This window comes from Amia ocellicauda, chromosome 13 (assembly GCF_036373705.1).
Source record: "Amia ocellicauda isolate fAmiCal2 chromosome 13, fAmiCal2.hap1, whole genome shotgun sequence".
Lineage (NCBI taxonomy): Eukaryota > Metazoa > Chordata > Actinopteri > Amiiformes > Amiidae > Amia > Amia ocellicauda.
This window is the reverse complement of record NC_089862.1, coordinates 10,552,114-10,566,651: the sequence shown is the minus strand read 5'-3', so window position 1 is coordinate 10,566,651 and position 14,538 is coordinate 10,552,114.

Sequence of the window (14,538 nt, the reverse complement as noted above, 5' to 3'; positions counted from 1 at the left end):
CTCACAGCTGAGTCCGCCATACAGTCAATTCCACTACCCAACAATACCGCAGACAACCAAATCAACCAAGTCCCACCCGTGTCCTGCCTTCAGTATCCACAGCAGTCACAAACAGGCCACACAACACGGCAAAGCGGAGGCTTCGTTTCAACCCATGATCGGCATCAGCTTCGACCCAAAACCCGAGTGAGCCACAGCGCCCGGCATCCCCACAAATGCCAACGCCGCCTGCCTTCCCGTCTGCAGCACGCAGGCCACACGGCAGGACAATAACAGCCAACCAAAGAAACAACCAAAAGTCCTCTTCCCTTTAAGCTTGGTACTTGAACGCTAGAAGACAAAATCTCCACCCACTAAACCAACTTAATTATCTTCTTTCTTCCCTCCCTACCACCTCTCTCTTTCCCGCTTCTTCACATCTTAACAACATCGCCATCATCCGTGGACGCGTCTGATCTCTAACTCGGGCGACCTTCCTCAGTAGGACCCAGCGCTTTTAACGGCCATTAAACATAACTCGACCAATCAAATACAATACGGCACAACCTCATATATTGTTTACTTGTATATCTGGTATTCACTTGTGTACATTTGAATTTGAAAAATGTATTTTGACTTGAACTGCACTGCATTGCACTTTGTATTGTTCTTATATTTTGTAAGTCGCCCTGGACAAGGGTGTCTACTAATAAATAAAGAATAATAATAAAGCTGCAAGAGTGGAAAGGAGCCCTGCCACAACTCTGGACAACATGAACAATGAACAAGCATGGAAAGGCGTCTGGGGGGATGTTATTTTTCGAGTCAAAGATCCTACCCAAAGGGGGATGGGATATTGCCCTGTCATGCAGTCTCCTGCAGTAATCATCCACACCTGCGCTAATTCGAGTGTGGCTCTATCCTGCTCACTGACTCTACATCCACATCCATCCCTCCTTCCACTGACTGACTTTGGCTGCATAAAGGCAGGGGAGCAGCTGGACAAGAAAGAGAAGCCCATGGACAGCAGCAAGAAACGCAGTGCGTGGAGGGGAGGCAGAGGATCCTTTTCATCTTCATGTCTGCTCTCCCAAATGACCTGAGGCATTAGATGAAGACAGGGTGCCAACACCTGGATTGTGCACCCAGTCTCACCCGATGCCTCAAATAGGGACAAGCCCTGTTGTTCACCCACACTGGATCACTGTCTCCCTGTTTCTGAATGATGTGTGACTGGACAGGCACAGCACTGGATCTGTTGGAATGGCAGTCAGGTGAAGCAGGAGCCTGGATGTGTTAGAGCTACTTTCGTCATTGGCATTTATTACGTTATCCGCAAGATAAAAAAATTGTTAGGACAACGTAATAATTATACCCATAATGTAATAACACTCAATAATGAGCACTGCCATCCATTTACAATTATTTGTATTTTCTAAAGTTAAAAGAGATGAATACAGTATTAAAAAGGTGTTTGGTCATTATTTCAAATATAATTTTTGCATTACCTGTAGTAATACTTTGACAATTATTATCCTTTGCCTTTCATGAAAAATCAGCTTACAACTGCAAACCATTTACATACGAGTCAGATAAAGCAGGAGCCTGGATGTGTTACAGCTACTTTCCTCTTCAGATGTCTGCTGGCAACATCAATGAAAGCAATACAGACTGTAGCTATTAACACTGACCACAAGAGGGAGACACAACACTTCTGTGGTTCATCAAGCAATGAATGCATAATAATACAGGTTATTATAATACAAAACTAAACAGTGTCCTATACTATTACTAAAGACTGACTGATGGAGTCAATTAAATGAACTTGAAAAGGATTGTTAAAACAAATCAAACATGCATTAGTCCTCCTCAGGTAACATATAAAACCTATGACTCATAAAGCTGTTTTCTAGTCCTGTTGTTTTGGAGACTTCATCCTAAACTGCTCATCTCACTCTGTCAGACACACAGCATCCAGCCTGAGTTCACAGCACTGCTGGACTACAAGAGACTGTTGTACCCAGGAAGACAATTTGCATACAAGAGCCACTTTGCATGGGCAGCACATGCTTCAGTGCTCTGGGAGTGTTTATAGCCCTGTGAGTTTAACACTTCATGACTGAGAGCTGCCCTTCATGGCAACACAATCCACAACAACAATGACTTTCATCACCGTCTTCATCTGGGCTCTCGCCATCTGCACTCAGGGTGAGAAATGTGTTAACTGTAATTTTGTATGTATTATTTTCTAATATGTATGTTCCTATTTTAGCAACACATCAATTATTTACTAATACATTTCTTCATGTATTTAATGTAAAAACTTCTGATTAAAGTAAAGAGGAGAGATCATAATATAAAAAACAAGTGTGTATATTTTCAAACTCTCAGTAACTTAATATATGTTTATTATGTTTAGAAACCAGAGGACAGGTTACTGTGACTCAGACTCCACAAGTCAAATCTGTTCAACAAGGAGAGACAGTCACTGTGAACTGTAAAACCAGCAGTGCAGTGTACATTTATAGTGGCAAGCACCGCCTAGCCTGGTACCAACAGAAACCTGGAGAAGCTCCTAAACTCCTGATCTATGCTGCCACTACCCGTCAGTCTGGGATCCCAGAGCGATTCAGTGGCAGTGGATCTGGGACTGACTTCACTCTGACCATCAGTGGAGTCCAGCCTGAAGATGCAGTAGATTACTACTGTCAGAGTTTCCACTATCCTAACAGTGTGCATGTGTTCACACAGTGATACACAGCCGTACAAAAACCTCCCTCAGCTGAACTGCACAGAGACTGCACTGCTGCAGCTGAGACCTACTGCAGGTGCTGAGGGTGAAGGCAGTGAAATGGGACACAGCCTGTGAGGAGCTGCACTGCACACACACTGAGCTTCAATAACAACACTGAGATACATAAAGCTATAGAGGATACACTTATAAGGTACTGATTAAAATATATATTTTAGTATTTGAATATCTGCTATTTTAAATCTATTGCCTTATTTGAACAAATATATGTCACCAGTCAGTTTCAAAAGCAGAAATATACTCTCTGCCCTGTCACTGTCGTTTTAAGGAAACTATGTAGACAGCAACATTATCCCATCTCCAGTGTTGTAGATCTCTGTCTGCGATGCTCTCCCTCCTCTCTTCAACACAGACACAGTCTGGAATGAGGATGAGACTGTGGTCGCTGACTGGCCCCTGTCAATGACATGTCCTTGTGTCAGTAGAGGAGTCCTGACACATTAGAGTGCTGTGTGAATGTGTCAAGGGCGCTGCAGAGGGAGGAGGGAGGGCAGATCAGTGGAGCCCAGCCTTGGCTCTGGGAAGGGCTGTGAGCTTCAGCCCCTATTCTGTCAGACGTGATCAAATACATTGACTTGTTGATTCCATTTGGGCTACATATTGACCTGCCTAACACTGTGATATGTGAAACAATGGCAGGATTACACTTCTTTATGTTTTTTTATGTGCTGTGTAAAGTATATCTATTTTTAACATGAATGAGCTCAAAAGTGTTTTACATTTCAATCAATCAGGAGGTGAATCCATTCAGAAGCAAAGTGAGAGGTTGAGTCTAACCAGAGAGCAGGGGTGGGAGTCATACTGGAAAGGTATAGGCAAGCAATGAATACAAATAAACTTTCTGCTTCTCAATGAATTTCATTAAACCAGTATAAATCAGGGTAAGATGTTTTTATTTGTACAATAATTGTATTGTTTGTTTGTGTCCATGTGAGGACTTTTACTAACATTTGAATTAAAAATAATGAAGCATAAACATTAAAATGTATATATATATAGTATATATAAATATATATATATATATATATATATATATATATATATATATATATTATATATATATAACAACTATATTGGATTTGTAACTATTTACATTTGGAATAATATAAATTAAAGTGAAAACTGAATGATTATATTAAATATATATCTGAATTGCAAAAATCCTATTATTTTCATCTGGGCACTTTGCTTATTTCCTGGTAAATAATTGTATTTATATTTGGTTTACTTTATAAACAAATCAAAAGTTTGTTTCTTTCCTAATATGGAATTCAGAATAATGAGTATACATTTGAAATTGAAATTGCTGATAATTCTCGTTTTGTGTCCCAATCCAGAGGAGAGATTGTACTGGCCCAGTCTGCAGCTCTCTCGGTTCAGCCAGGAGACAGAGACACTCCTGACTGCAAGACCAGCACAGCACTTGATGTCAAGGATAATACAAAGTGGTCACATCTAGCCTGGTACCTACCGAGTCCTGGAGAGGCTCCTAAACGTCTCAGTAAAATGATTAAAACTTTAATCAAACTCCTTAAGGTTTACACACTGTTCACAAATGTATTTAAAATACCTTGTAAAATACATGTTTGCATTATATTTAAATTAACCTTATGCATAGTAAACTCAAACTACACCATTTCTACAATGAGACCATTTTGAGGATGACGGGCAGCTCACTGTTACAACCATCGCTCACTGAATGTGTGTCTTTTGTGTCGTGAAGGAGAGCACACTGCACGACCGCTTAAGTACAGGGGGTCACACACTTAACGACTCATCTGAAGTCCTTTGTCGTGGGCCTCTCCGACACAGCCTTTTCTGTATTACTTACATGTTAATTTGGATTCATGTTGTTTTTTTCTGACTTTATGTGAAGGAAAAGACACAAATTCGCCCGTTTTCTCATTTGAAATAGGGTACATTTCAAAATATCACTGTCCTGATCACAAAAGCAAAGTTTGTGGGCAATAATAGCCATTTTATATACTTTTAAGGCATAAGCAATTAGGAAATAACACTTACTACCCAGGAACAGAAATTGTGTAACATAGTGTTATCAGCCATTTTTATACTTTGTTCAGACCAGCAGGGGGTGCTCTTTGGAAATCCACACTACAGCGCTGCCCACTCCCACCCTGCTCACTCATAGGGGAATTGATCTGGATGAGCCGATCACTGTGCTCAGTCAGCTGGGGCTGTGCTGGGGAAATGTGTCTGGCCTGTAGCCTGTGCCCGTGTGAACAGCGACTATTCCTGGTTCAGAATTAAAGCATTCCTGACTCACTCTGGAGTTATCATTACTGTGATGCTGAGCTCCCAGTACTGCTGCGTGTGTCTGTATGTGCAGGCGTGTGTGTGTGAGTGTGAGTGGTCTTATTCAACACTGCTGATCTTGTGCTTCCTGATGTGTTACTGTTCAGCACTGGACTGCACATTGTGATGAAGCACAATCAACATAGCGAATAAAGCCAAATGAAAGTGAGACATACATAGTGAGGATGTTTTATTATTTTTGATCTTTTTTTTTTTTTTTGCCTAGCCATACGAATGTTACAGTACAGTATACACTGAAAATGTATGTTGATCAAAATATATTTAGTGCTAAATGAATAAGGAACAGGATAAAAGGAGGAGTCTGATCACATGTTAAAATGTAATGTATCCAGTATAATGGAGACAAATATCACTAAGAATACATGCCTACTAAAAAGGGAAACATGTACATGCAGATTATATGCATCTGACCAGAGTCCAATTGCTTTGTGTTTCATTCAAAGCTCTGCAATGCTCAGCAGTTTCCATTGAACACAGACCTGGAGTCGTATGTTGTGTGATCCCTACAGACATCTTCAGGTTCTGTGGGGAAGTAATAGTCACTGAAATGTAACAGTGGGGATCATTAGGATTCAGGCAAAAATATACTTACAAATATGGTGCAATAAAATAAAACAAATATGACCCAATTGACCACACAACTAGGCATAAGCCATCCTGTTAAAATTTACAATAATAAAAAAAAAATCGATCTGCTTAATTTCAGTTTTTAATAGGTCACCCCTACCTGCATTTAGAGCTCTAATTGTTTCAGTACAATTATTAAAATGGCAACCAACTATGAATGAATGCATGATGCATCAGCCAGACCTTATGATTTATCTAAGAAGTGGGAACTGAAGAACAATGCTAATTACAGCAAGAAATGTAGACTGTTGATAAGAGTGGTGTAGCGTAAGGTACACTTATACATTTCAGTTAGAGAAGTGAATTTAAGTATCACCTTATCAAGAATCCTAGAATCGTGTAGAACTCAATTTCTGTAATATTTGGACGCAGACACCAATTCCAAAGATACAAATTCTCAAGCTTATTAAAAACAACAATAAAATGTAGCACTACACTAGTTATACAAAAAGGGAAAAACTGATTAAAATTCACTCAAGATCAACAAATCTGAGACAAATCACTTCTGTGACAAAATCAAAGAACATGGAATCGCATTTGATAACACATCAATCGTTAAACAAAATTACAAATACATTGACTACAATACCGGTTAGTAAGACGAAGGTGAGTCTCTCATTAGTACTGTTAGTCGGACATCAAATAACTATGCAGGTTAGTATTTATGTCAAATCAATTCTCGTTATATATATCAGTCTCATTTACGTTTGGGTGCCGAGAAAGATTCTATCATTTCTTGTTACCACAATTCCCCTTAATTGATTATTATTCAGTGATTAAGGATAGGCAGGGCCACCTATAATCTAGTGTCTATTAACGTGTGTTAATTTCAGACTAAACAGTTAAACAGGATTGAGAAGATATTTCTCGGCCTGGACAGGTTTTATTTCTAAAATTGTCAAACAAAACAGTTTAATGCAACACACATTTATATTTAAGAAAATACTAAATGATATTACACATTCTAAAGTTCATGACTCACAGAGTAACATTTCTAATTGATTTCTCAAATGTCATGAATAATTAACTCCAAACTGTTAAACTTATCTGAACTTCGTCGCAGAGAGGCCTCTCTGTCTTCGGGATCAGATAAAAACACACGGCACGAGGTTCCACGGGGCGGGACGAGGTCCGTGTGGTTTGGAACAAAGGCAGTCCGGTTCGGCTTCGTCCAGTAACTTCCTGAGTCGATGCTCCTGGAAGCTGGGGTTTCGTGAAAGTAGAGTCTTTTCCAAACAGATTTTCCACTGGTTTGAAGGCTCCAAGGTTGTGCACAGGATGTCTTCTTTGCAAGCAGGGTTTTCCACCGTAGTTACTTGAAGACAAAGTCTTTGAGGAAAGCAGGGCCCTGTTCGTTTCCAAGGGTCAAGTTTCTTAAGACTCAATAGCTAATTAAATGACTGAACACTTCTGTATTACAGTCGACTTAGTCAATTGTCCAGCTGCATACACTCCACTGATCAGGTGGGCACAGGCGGGCAGCGCAGGTTCTAAAGTTCTTTAATTAATAAAGTCCTTTTAAGAATTCTTCGTCCGGCTCAATCTCCTTCTCCCAGTTAACTCTTCTACTTGGTTCTGGTTTCTGGTTCTGGTTCTGGCAACAGAGCTACAAGTTGAGCTGTGGCAGTGACTTACCGGTTCAGGTGAGAGAGAGAGAGAAAAAGTGCTGTGCGCTACCTTTTATACCTTTTAGATCATAGGCGATTGGTTCTTGAGTTTGCCAGGTTGGATTTCGGTTTCAGCCCCCAGTCTACTATTGGAGGGGGCTCGATTTATGCCTGATGTCAATCCATGCTATCTTTTGGAAATGCCGGTTGGCCTGGGTTCGTAGCTCTGTTTCGGGATTTCGGCTGTCACCTGATTCAAAGGGGTTTATGACCTCCAGGCCATGTTCCCCAGACGATTTCACAGCAGGGATTCCAAGCCATTTGGCCCATTCTAGGTGAGCCGACTCCCAAAACTGTCACTTTGACGTAGAACAGTTCATGGGCCGATGAGCTCGGGAATTCTGGTAACTGTGGGGGAGAGGTCTTCTTTAGATCAGAGCTGCAGCTCAGGGCTAGAATGCCCTTATCACAATACACCCCCTTAACGCTACAGTGGATTGGGGTTTATGCTCTTATTGGTGCAATTGTACTCTATCTTTTGGATACACAGGTGTACGAGTTTGTGGTTTACAATTGTATTACTGGTGTGACACCGAGTTTGTGGTTTAGTGTGTTTATAATCTTTAGGGGTCTTCTATTTCTAATCGTGGTCCAACAGTGAGAAGGGAGACCCCCACTTTCTCCTTCATAGATTCACATCGTGTTAGGTCAATTTGCAATAAACTGATTTGAACCTTCATTTGTTCCCTCTGTTGAGTCAGCCCTCTTGGAACTGAAGTAGAATACAAACCCAGGACAAAAATAAATACAACAACATCCTTGTAAATTGTATATCAGTCATTAAAAACATCACGCCAGTATGGGCTATGGGCTGTTTTTATTAAAGTTGTCCAAAGCACGGATCATTCCGGGTTACATTTAAAGGCTTTCTTTTGCGTGTTTCTTCACAATACCCAACACCATCAGTCAAATATATTATTTCTCTAGTTAAATATCTCCTTGGTCACCGTTTCTTCGTTCAAAATAAGGTCGTCATGTATGTCCCGCCTTCTAACGCAACCAATCAAACCCATTATTTTCGTTTCTGTCCTATAAGAGCCGGTTTCCAAAACCCCGGCTTCACTGATTGGTCACTTACTTCTGCTTGAAGGCGGGCCTCGGCAGAGTGACAGTGCAGAGAGCCTTTCACAGGTGACACTTATTTGAAAGAAAAACGCGAGGAAGTAATACTGAAGTATGGAAACGCTGTGCGATGGGCTGTAAGACCTTCACCGGGAAAGATGAGTTAAACACAGCGAGCAACACAGTGCGAGGGCCTGGACACCATTCAATGCGTCCATCATCAGCAGAGACATCACGTCTCATCCAGAGCTCCGTGCTGCGCTGCGTCGCTTCAGAGGAAACTGCGCTGATTCACAGACGGGTTTGCGGACGCGCCGTCTCACCTCCAGGAGTATAAAAGCGCGCAGGCGCAAACTGCAGGGCCTTGACCAGCCATTGTGCACAAGAAGCGCGCAGTCTGACTCTCCAGTCACAATGGCTGCGATGCTCTTTCTCTAAACTCGCCCTGCTGAGGAACAGGACGCCTCTACAGTTCTCTTCCCGAAACTGCACAAGAAAACAGCTGTAAGGTCGGGCCTCTGTCCTGGACTGAGAGCCTGTACTGGCTGTAGATTAGCGGCCGCTGGCTCATTTGGCGGGAGAGTCCCGGGCTGCTCGGCTGTGTCGCTGGACTCGGGCTCAGTGCGCTTGCGCTGCTGTGTCGGCGCTGAATGATGTGCAGATCAAATGTTGATGCTGCGGGACGTGGTTACTGGAGACTAAAACAGTTCAGTTGGCTTATTTCAATCAGCCCGCGGGGTTTCAGTTTGCGAAACGCTCGTTGTTTCTGTGTTTAGTCACTCATTTGCAGTGCTGGTGTGTGTGACAATATAACATTTTGCAGTGTGGACGCATTATGTTCAGCGGGCGATGCTTGGCTCTTCAGACTGTGCAATGTGTGCGTTTGCTGCAGTGAATGGACTGGACGGGGTTGGGGGGGCTTATAAAGGGGGGGTGCTAGAAAACGTCATAGCCCCGGGATCAATGAGGTTTAATGCGGGCCTGTATGTAGGACTACAGACATGTCACACATGTGGTCGTATGTCGTGACCCACGCCCGTGCATTAAGTTGGTCTTTCCAGTATGTATGTCCACACTTACTGTACTTAACTGTATAAATTGGAAGTTGAAAAATGGATCATATCTTGAATTGCTTCGTTTAAATGTACATTTTAATTTGTAATGTTGATGCCTTGTACGTAACTGTGTTCTTGCACTTTGTATTGCACTTATGTTGTAAGTCGCCCTGTAAGGGCGTCCGCAAAGAAATAAAAATAATAATAATAATAATGACATCACAATGTGATGTGTACGTCACAGTGGTCTCCCATGTTTAAAAGCCAGCTGATAAACCCGCACAGTCTACAGTTCAACGCATTGAAGAAGCAACTATATTATATACTGCAAAGCTCTTCAGCATTTTGACGATGGAAAACAGAAAGACCATGAAAACCGTGAGCTTTCGCTGAATTAATTAATTGATGTCAAGTTATTCATTAATTGATTTGAAGTGTCAATATCTTATGTTGTATTAGTATGATTTGTTAATTAGTTACCAAGTGTGTTACTGATTAACTGTTAACTGTACTATTGTAGTGAGTTGTATAAGTATATTACTGTAATGTGCTAGTGAGCTGTTGCAGTGAGCTGTGAGTGTGTTACACCACTGTGCTAGTAAGCTTGTCAGTGTGTAACTGTGTTAATGTTAGTTTGCTGTTTTAGTGAGCTTTGTGTGAGTGTGTTACTGCCCTCTGCTACTGAGCTGTGTGTATCTGTAACTGTGTGTATTGAGTGTTATTTTCCTTGTGTGTGTATTCATGTTATATGTGTTAATTGACTTTGCAGAGTGTCCAAGAGTGCTCTGACGAATGTATCAGAGTTGTCCTGAACAGCCTGCTGCATCAGCTGTGTCCCATCTCCTGTGATAGGGAGGTGTGCCCCACCTCCTGTGATAGGAGGCTGTACTTCAGGCGGGAGGCGCTGGAGGACATCCTGCTGCTGCAGGTATCCGTGCTGGTGTCCAGGTCTCCAGGTAAGGTGATCTTCCTGCAGATGCGGAAGACGGCAGGGCTGCTGTCACAATGCGACCTGGATCGCACGGCAGTGGCCCCTGTACTCCTGGAGCTGCGGGAGGATTTGACCCTGGATGGGGACCTGCGTGTGGCCGACCTGGAGAGCAGTCCAGTCCTACAGCAGAGACTGGCCAGCGCAGTGGCCAACAGGCTGCTGCCCGACGCCCATCCCTCCGTCTGCCCCACCGTGGGCTTCAGGCCTGCAGTCATCGCTCAGGCCCAGGAGCTGAGCGACACCAGGGAGGCTGATTTGCCGACACCTGCGGTACGTACAGTGTGAGCAGCAGCCCTGAAGCTGCACAAACACACACACAATGTTTGAGCCAAAGCACGATCAGATACAAGAAAAAGTATAACTTTTCAGGACTACCGCTGTACATTAAGTTATGATCAAATCATTATGTGAGTGTATCTATTTCATACTTTACAATCAACTAGACATCAATATTTCTCTTGCCACTTGTGTGAATAATAATTAATGTATAATGTATGTGTTGGTGTAAAGATTTTAAGGCCTGAAAGGGACCTTGATTCTACTCAGTCATATTGACACTCATAAAACTTGAATGAATACATCTTCAAACTAAAAGCTGCTGTGTGCACCAAACACCGTCCACAGTCGTTGAATTAAGGAAACACACAAATACTTTGATACTGCACTAATAATAATATACTGAATACATTCACAGCTTAAACAGGTTTGTTTAGTTTTACACAGTACAGCAATTAACCTGCCAAATAGCCTGTCATTAATTAACAATCTTAAATTGGACTTTATTACATATATCTGTATTGTTTGATAACATTTGCAGCCGTACAGTAGCCCTTGGCAAGATGGCAGCTTTGCCCACATTTTCTACCACATGTGAATGAACAGGGCAGCGCTTGTATTATTCATTTTTCTGGCAGCAACAGATTGGCACCTTTTCCCATGAAATGAGTCCGTGTGTTACTGCACTGTTGTACTGCGCTGTGTGTGTTACTGTGTTGATATAGTCAGCGGTGTGTAAGTGATACTGCGCTGTTGCAGTGAGCTGTGAGTGTGTTACACCACTGTGCTAGTAAGCTTGTCAGTGTGTAACTGTGCTGTGTGTTAATGTTAGTTTGCTGTTTTAATGAGCTGTGTGTGAGTGTGTTACTGCCCTCTGCTACTGAGCTGTGTGTATCTGTAACTGTTTGTGTGTGTATTGAGTTTTATTGTCCTTGTGTGTGTATTCATATGTTATATGTGTTAATTGACTTTGCAGAGTGCCCCAGAGTGCTCTGATGAATGTATCAGAGTTGTTGTGCGCAGTCTGCTGCAGCAGCTGTGCCCCATCTCCAGTGACAGGAAGCTGCAGCGCAGGCGGGAGGCGCTGGAGGACATCCTGCTGCTGCAGGTATCCGTGCTGGTGTCCAGGTCTCCAGGGAAGGTGATCTTCCTGCAGAAGCTGTGGACGGCAGGGCTGCTGTCACAATGCGACCTGGATCGCACGGCAGTGGCCCCTGTTCTCCTGGAGCTGCGGGAGGATTTGACCCTGGATGGGGACCTGCGTGTGGCCGACCTGGAGAGCAGTCCAGTCCTGCAGCAGAGACTGGCCAGCGCAGTGGCCAACAGGCTGCTGCCCGACGCCCATCCCTCCGTCTGCCCCACCGTGGGCTTCAGGCCCGCAGTCATCGCTCAGGCCCAGAAGCTGAGCGAGACCAGGGAGGCTGATTTGCCGACACCTGCGGTACGTACAGTGTGAGCAGCAGCCCTGAAGCTGCACAAACACACACACAATGTTTGAGCCAACGCACGATCAGATACAGGAAAGAGTATAACTTTTCAGGACTACCGCTGTACATTAAGTTATGATCATATAATTATGTGAGTGTATCTATTTCATACTTTACAATCAACTAGACATCAATATTTCTCTTGCCACTTGTGTGAATAATAATTAATGTATAATGTATGTGTTGGTGTAAAGATTTTAAGGCCTGAAAGGGACCTTGATTCTACTCAGTCATATTGACACTCATAAAACTTGAATGAATACATCTTCAAACTAAAAGCTGCTGTGTGCACCAAACACCGTCCACAGTCGTTGAATTAAGGAAACACACAAATACTTTGATACTGCACTAATAATAATATACTGAATACATTCACAGCTTAAACAGGTTTGTTTAGTTTTACACAGTACAGCAATTAACCTGCCAAATAGCCTGTCATTAATTAACAATCTTAAATTGGACTTTATTACATATATCTGTATTGTTTGATAACATTTGCAGCCGTACAGTAGCCCTTGGCAAGATGGCAGCTTTGCCCACATTTTCTACCACATGTGAATGAACAGGGCAGCGCTTGTATTATTCATTTTTCTGGCAGCAACAGATTGGCACCTTTTCCCATGAAATGAGTCCATGTGTTTCTGCACTGTTGTACTGCGCTGTGTGTGTTACTGTGTTGATATAGTCAGCGGTGTGTAAGTGATACTGCGCTGTTGCAGTGAGCTGTGAGTGTGTTACACCACTGTGCTAGTAAGCTTGTCAGTGTGTAACTGTGCTGTGTGTTAATGTTAGTTTGCTGTTTTAGTGAGCTGTGTGTGAGTGTGTTACTGCCCTCTGCTACTGAGCTGTGTGTATCTGTAACTGTTTGTGTGTGTATTGAGTTTTATTGTCCTTGTGTGTGTATTCATATGTTATATGTGTTAATTGACTTTGCAGAGTGCCCCAGAGTGCTCTGATGAATGTATCAGAGTTGTTGTGCGCAGTCTGCTGCAGCAGCTGTGCCCCATCTCCAGTGACAGGAAGCTGCAGCGCAGGCGGGAGGCGCTGGAGGACATCCTGCTGCTGCAGGTATCCGTGCTGGTGTCCAGGTCTCCAGGGAAGGTGATCTTCCTGCAGAAGCTGTGGACGGCAGGGCTGCTGTCACAATGTGACCTGGATCGCACGGCAGTGGCCCCTGTTCTCCTGGAGCTGCGGGAGGATTTGACCCTGGATGGGGACCTGCGTGTGGCCGACCTGGAGAGCAGTCCAGTCCTACAGCAGAGACTGGCCAGCGCAGTGGCCAACAGGCTGCTGCCCGACGCCCATCCCTCCGTCTGCCCCACCGTGGGCTTCAGGCCCGCAGTCATCGCTCAGGCCCAGGAGCTGAGCGACACCAGGGAGGCTGATTTGCCGACACCTGCGGTACGTACAGTGTGAGCAGCAGCCCTGAAGCTGCACAAACACACACACAATGTTTGAGCCAAAGCACGATCAGATACAAGAAAAAGTATAACTTTCCAGGACTACCGCTGTACATTAAGTTATGATCATATAATTATGTGAGTGTATCTATTTCATACTTTACAATCAACTAGACATCAATATTTCTCTTGCCACTTGTGTGAATAATAATTAATGTATAATGTATGTGTTGGTGTAAAGATTTTAAGGCCTGAAAGGGACCTTGATTCTACTCAGTCATATTGACACTCATAAAACTTGAATGAATACATCTTCAAACTAAAAGCTGCTGTGTGCACCAAACACCGTCCACAGTCGTTGAATTAAGGAAACACACAAATACTTTGATACTGCACTAATAATAATATACTGAATACATTCACAGCTTAAACAGGTTTGTTTAGTTTTACACAGTACAGCAATTAACCTGCCAAATAGCCTGTCATTAATTAACAATCTTAAATTGGACTTTATTACATATATCTGTATTGTTTGATAACATTTGCAGCCGTACAGTAGCCCTTGGCAAGATGGCAGCTTTGCCCACATTTTCTACCACATGTGAATGAACAGGGCAGCGCTTGTATTATTCATTTTTCTGGCAGCAACAGACTGGCACCTTTTCCCATGAAATGAGTCCGTGTGTTACTGCACTGTTGTACTGCGCTGTGTGTGTTACTGTGTTGATATAGTCAGCGGTGTGTAAGTGATACTGCGCTGTTGCAGTGAGCTGTGAGTGTGTTACACCACTGTGCTAGTAAGCTTGTCAGTGTGTAACTGTGCTGTGTGTTAATGTTAGTTTGCTGTT